The sequence below is a fragment of the Haliotis rubra genome, unplaced genomic scaffold (assembly GCF_003918875.1).
Source record: "Haliotis rubra isolate DU_JTF1 unplaced genomic scaffold, ASM391887v1 Scf817, whole genome shotgun sequence".
NCBI classification, from domain to species: Eukaryota; Metazoa; Mollusca; class Gastropoda; order Lepetellida; family Haliotidae; genus Haliotis; species Haliotis rubra.
In genome coordinates this window covers 430,373-436,507 of record NW_025767543.1, presented here as the reverse complement: position 1 = coordinate 436,507, position 6,135 = coordinate 430,373, and the positions used below count along the sequence as shown (strand labels likewise).

Genomic DNA, 6,135 nt, shown 5'->3' with positions numbered 1-6,135 from the left:
GGAGGATCGTGTAGGAGATCTGGTACTGCATTCACTGTGGAGGAAAATGTAGGAGATATTGTACTGTATCCAGTATGGAGGAACGTGAAGGAGATCTGGTACTGCATTCACTGTGGAGGAAAATGTAGGAGATATTGTACTGTATCCAGTATGGAGGAACGTGTAGGAGATCTGGTACTACATTCACTGCGGAGGTTAATGTAGGAGATATTGTACTGCATCCAGTATGGAGGAATGTGTATGAAATGTGGTACTGCATTCACTGCGGAGGTTAATGTGGGAGATCTGATACTGCATCAGGTATGGAGGAACGTGTAGTGGATCTGGTACAGCACCCACTATGGCGGAACGTGTCAGAGATCTGGTACTGCATCAGGTATTGAGGAACGTGTATGAGATGTGGTACTGCATTCATGATCACTACAGAGGTTGCTGTAGGAGATCTGGTACTGCATCCAGTATGGAGGAAAGTGAAGCAGATCTGGCACTGCATCCAGTATGGAGGAAAGTGAAGCAGATCTGGTTCTGCATCCAGTATGGAAGAGAGTGAGTGAGTGAGTGATTATTTTTAGTCACACAGGTATTGAGGAAGGTGTGAAGCTGAAAAAGAATTTATAGCAGTCCAAGTCTCTCCATTATGATGAATGATTAAGTTTAATGAGTATTAGACAGTTATTCTGTTTTATCACCGCGTGTCATCTTTATGTGGGACGAATAACTAGTGCGACCATGCTTTTAACCTTCCTTAAGATACATATTTGTGTCTGTAAACATGAAACAGGCAGTTTGATGAGGTTAAAGTTACTTGTGTATTTGGTAAACTGAGTGTTGGTTGTCTAAGCATTTAAGCAGAAGGCGCTTGAATATCATCGCTGACATTAAGTTGCCAGAAAACAAACGAAGTACTTGAGACAACAAGTGTGTTCCCCTTAGTCGCGAATCGTTGTAAAATGTGAATTTAAACATGATGATAGGCATTGTACTACCAAAAAGAAACCATGGTTACTTATCGTGACGGTCTACCGTCAGTTTCCATTGATCTGTAGCCCGTTTTTATATTGGTCTGTATTGTGAAATCTCTTTTTATGTTTAGTCATTATCTGTAATCTGTTATTTTACTATGCTTTAGTGATTTATTGTCTTTTATTTAGTAAATAATAACTTTATTGATTTCTACAATCTTAATGTACATACCAACTGCAAGTGTCAATACTGAAGACTGAGGTCAATTTACTGTTGACTTGAGATACACTTTCAACAATGTTGAAATTTGATTGCTATCATAGGTTGGTAAAGCGTTCTTGGGAAACATAATAACGATAACCAGCTTCACGTTGTTCAACACAAGTCCAACATATCGTTTAAAAAAAGTAGAGAATAATGAAATATAGAGTCAACGTTAAAAACGTCTGACATATTCCACCTTGTGATTCGTGTGCACTTGGGTAGGGTGACAACTGACATTGTCATTGGGCGATCGATTTGGACCAAGTTACGCCAGGTGGCTTGTCCCATTATTATCAGGGTATCTCAAACGTCCAGTACTTGATCATCGACACTATTCATACTTTATTGTTGAGAACTCGGAACCTGGAAAGCTCAACAACTCCTCCTACTTTCCAAAATATGTTCTAAATATTCTAAACCCTTGTTTGGACTCTTTATTGCTATACTCTCTATGTATATATTAAAAGCTTATAACCTCTACGTCGTGCCTTCCTTAGTAATGCCTCCGAAGAAAGAAACGTTCAAAGCTCGAATGTTCCGCCAATTTTCAATTTAAACTCCATAGTTAGGTGAGCGTTCCATCTACCTAAACAGTTCCAGTGGGACACAATGTTGAAAGATGAGTGAAGTGTCACCTGGAGCAACCAGGATACAGCTATACATCATGTTTCAGACCTAGTTTCTGTATTATGAATTTACTGTTTGTAACAGTTACCAGATCTGGACTATACTACTCTCTAACCACGTGACAATGCATGTTGACATCCTCAAAAGAAAAATAACAACACACTGGTGGATGTTAGACGTTTGTATTTAGCAAGATACTGGTATTGTCATTGCATATTCTTCGTACATTTGTGACAAAATTGTTAAAGAGCTCGTTCACAAATGAACCTGAACTTGTAATGGCAGGGTGCATCATTCCACTTGTACTTATCTTTTTGACGCATGATCATGCAATGTTGTTTACCGTTGTAATTATTAGGTTGACCTTTCTGCCACCCCTTGTATCCTAGTTTCTTCGCCAAAGGGCGCTCCCAGGTGAAGATTCCCTCTCCTCTCAGGTCAGTGCCACCGATCAAGAAGTCGCCGAAACACTCACCATAACAAATGCCAATCAGACAATCACGATTATGTTAACTGTTTGTAATCTTACGTTGGCCATTTATTGTTGCTACACACAGAATGTTATACAAGAGTCTTACCAATTTGCCAGCAGAGAAAAGGTGCCTGAAAATCTATTAGTGTTGCACACTAGTATTTTATACTCATCATTGTTATGTCATAAGAAGGAAGCTGTATGGCTGATAAAATAATTTTTTGAAAGAGAACAACATATTTTTTTGAAGCACACTACCTTTGCCATGTCGGAGCAGGTAACTCTTGATCAAATTATCTTCAGTCTTCTTTTCGATGACGGCCAAGTGACTTCCAAAAAAAAAAAAAGGCAGAAGGACTGACAAGGTATAATACTGTCGTATTGCGGTTTGATGCAAAACATGGAAAAGGTTCAACTTTGGATAGTAGTTCCTAAGGAGAAGTGAGAGTTGGCGCACAAATTGAAAGCACATATATCCTCACATCGAAATCAGACCAGCTTCCATATTTAGATTCAAATCATCGGCGAAGAGAATGAAATCTAAAGTAACGGCACCAAACTAATCATTAAGTTGGGACACTATCATTTCCTCTACTTTAACGCGTCTGTCGTGTTTTCAATAATCGACGTAGATAAAACATTACACTTTTGAGTGAGTGAGTGATTTCAAATTGAAAGTGACGTCGGCAGTATTTGAGCCATATCGTCACTTTGAAGACTCTTTAAAAAGCTTCAACGATATAAACACGTCAACAAAGGAAAATATCACTGATATAGGTTTATAACTAGCATGCAACTTAACAAGGTTATCACTATTAAGGTATGTACGAAATGATACAGGCTATAGAGGGCCAGCAGCTGAAGGTATATCACCATTCCAGTAAAATGGGCACTAACAAATTGGGTTTGGAGAGAGGGGCCAGTCATTTTACGATACTTATAATTATCCCCGTCGATGTCATGTCAATAATGATATCCTTCCGATTTATAACAGATGCAATGTGTATTCAAATATTTGTCATTCAATTTAGTTTGCTTAAAACAACCATTAAATAAACGAGAACTAATCATATTATAAGTATCCATCATTAATGTTAATCTGACATATCAATCTCTTGTCATTTAAAGATCACCACCGACGTTTGAAATCAAAGATAACTCCCAGGGGAACTGAGCATATATGTCACAGCTGACCCATACTTTTGACGTATTTGAGTGAGTGAGTGAGTTTACTTTTACGCCGTACTCAGCAATATTCCAGCTATATGGCGGTGGTTTGTAAATAGCCGAGTCTGGACCAGACAATCCAGTAACCAACAGCATGAGCATCGATCTGCGCAATTGGGAACTGATTACATATTTCAGCCAAGTCAGCAAGCCTGACCACCCAATCCCGATCCCGTTGGTCGCCTCTTAAGACAAGCATGGGTTACTGAAGGCACATTCTTACCCGGACCATCACGGGTCTTTGAAGTATTTGAAACATAATATGCCCCCCTCGCATGGATAGAATCACATTTGTTGCTGTGTAATGTGTCCTCTACGATTGAAAAATATATGTAGGTGAGCAAAACATATGCTCGTTCAAATGACAATATGAATCATATCTATTTAAAAAAATATGTAGAACCTACATCGACACTGTTGGGAGAGAACAAGTAGCATGACCCACCGAGTCTAACAAACCCAAGAGGACATCTTGCCGCTGAAATGAACATTGTTTTTGAGAAATAGACATATGATCCTGCTTTGCATAAATACATTTACTGACAAATATTAGCATATTATTTGGTATAATATTGGTACTAATATAGTGTTTTGATTCAAACTCATGTAAAGCATGATGAGTTGCGAGATAAGGGTGAAGTGCAGGGGTTTGAGGCACATGATGTCCACATATGCCGGGACAAAGATGGCTGGCTACTTGTACACCAAGATAAGAGAACGGCTCTGCAGGACGGGACCATGCACCGTTTGCAGGATTATGGCGACACTGAACAGACGCTTAGGATCACTGGATCGGAACACATGCAATGTGTATGTTGCATATTTTAAATCTGTTCATCTGGTGTATTTTGCGACACGACTGTTTGTCTTTTGCAATTGGTGCCAATGCTACCCAGAGCAACGGTTTAAGAACCTCTGTGCATTTAGTGGTTAACCATGGTCTCTTAAGTGTTTAGTGGTACATTGTTAGCAATGACCTCGGGGACTTGGTATTGAGCACGAGTACGGAGACTTTCAAATACGCCAATATACTTCATGAAGTAAACCGCAGCTACAGAGACGCTGATTACTTGATCTGTTCACATGTGCAACAGGCAATGTGGTTATGCTTGTAGGCGGAATTATGTGTATTCTCCGCACATAACAATCAAATTACATCAGTTTGTTTCGAATGTGTAAAAACGAGTTTACAAATAAGTACAAAGGAGTGTTAAGTTGCCCATTACGATAATATTACCGCAAGTCCTTTATGTGTCGTTAATATTTGCTAAACATGTGATTACAGTGTGAGTACTACAATCAGGGACATAATGATAAACTTTGACAACTGAATAAAGATGAGAATATTATTGATATTCAGCAATGTTTTTGGTCGATTTTTTTTATTGTTCCTGTCATATCAGGAAGAGGAACATCCGAATCTCATTTTGTATGATACACCTTTTGTTCAAATGGACTGCGTCATTATAGCATGATTATCACAACCTGTAAAACTATCCCTACAAACCGTGCACATGGGCTACATTCATCGCAGCCATGATCTGCACAAATCGCTTGCATACCATCAACATAACACACATTGTATCACAAGCTACACGCACTGTATCCATGAAGTAGCCTCATTATACCATAAGCTACACACACTGTACAAGGAGTTACACACATTGGTTTCATCGAAGAGTTTCATTGCACCGTGAGCTACACACATTGTACCATGAGCTACACACATTGCACCATGAGCTACACACATTGCACCATGAGCTACACGCATTGCACCATGAGCTACACACATTGTACCATGAGCTACACACATTGTACCATGAGCTACACACACTGCACCATGAGCTACACGCATGGTTTCCGTGAACTAGTTCCATTGTATACTGAGCTACACATATATGATTATATCCCGAAGAAACACACATTCCATCTTCAGTTTTGAACACAGTACCTGTAAGCTACTTTTTCAGTTTTTGTTGTTGTTCAATGCAACACTCGGTTATATTCCAGCAATATGATTGCGCCTGTAAACAATCGGGTCTGGACTATACAATCCAATGATTGAAATCATGGGCATCAATCTAGGCAATTGGGATACGCTACCACATGTCAACCAAGTCAAGCATGGGTTACCAAAGACCGATTCTAACATAGATGTTCAGGAGTAAACGTTTATGGACACAAATGGCTATTCAAACCAAATCATGTAATACCCCAGATCCATAGTTTTCGTAGTTACCAATTGGACATAATCACTCTACTTTTGGAACAGAGTTATAGAATCAATAATCGTATGGAATAATGACATCATTTTCGGTGTTATAAAGAGTCAAAAGCATTATCTTCCATTCACTATTTAGTTCTCCACCAAGTTTGACACGAATGATAACTACATTTGGATTGACATGGTTGAGAAATGCAGGGGTTGCTTCATTAGTTTCTAGGTGTATATCTTCACATATGGACGCAGTTATTGGTGCCATTATTATTGGATCCGGAACAATAATGTCAAGATTCTCAGATGACCGCCCTATTTCCATGGCAGTAATCGCCATTTTATCTGCTCTTACATATATAAATAA

General features: G+C 39.0%; 1 long non-coding RNA gene across 1 annotated transcript; it reads right to left on the bottom strand.

Moving 5' to 3' along the window:
• Window positions 1–2,022: 2,022 nt before the first annotated feature.
• LOC124261939 lies at window positions 2,023–2,627 on the bottom strand. Its single transcript, XR_006894472.1, has 2 exons — window positions 2,585–2,627; window positions 2,023–2,324 (listed from the first exon to the last, which is right to left on the bottom strand). It is a non-coding gene; the product is annotated as an uncharacterized LOC124261939 (long non-coding RNA).
• Between the last annotated feature and the right edge of the window lie 3,508 nt (window positions 2,628–6,135).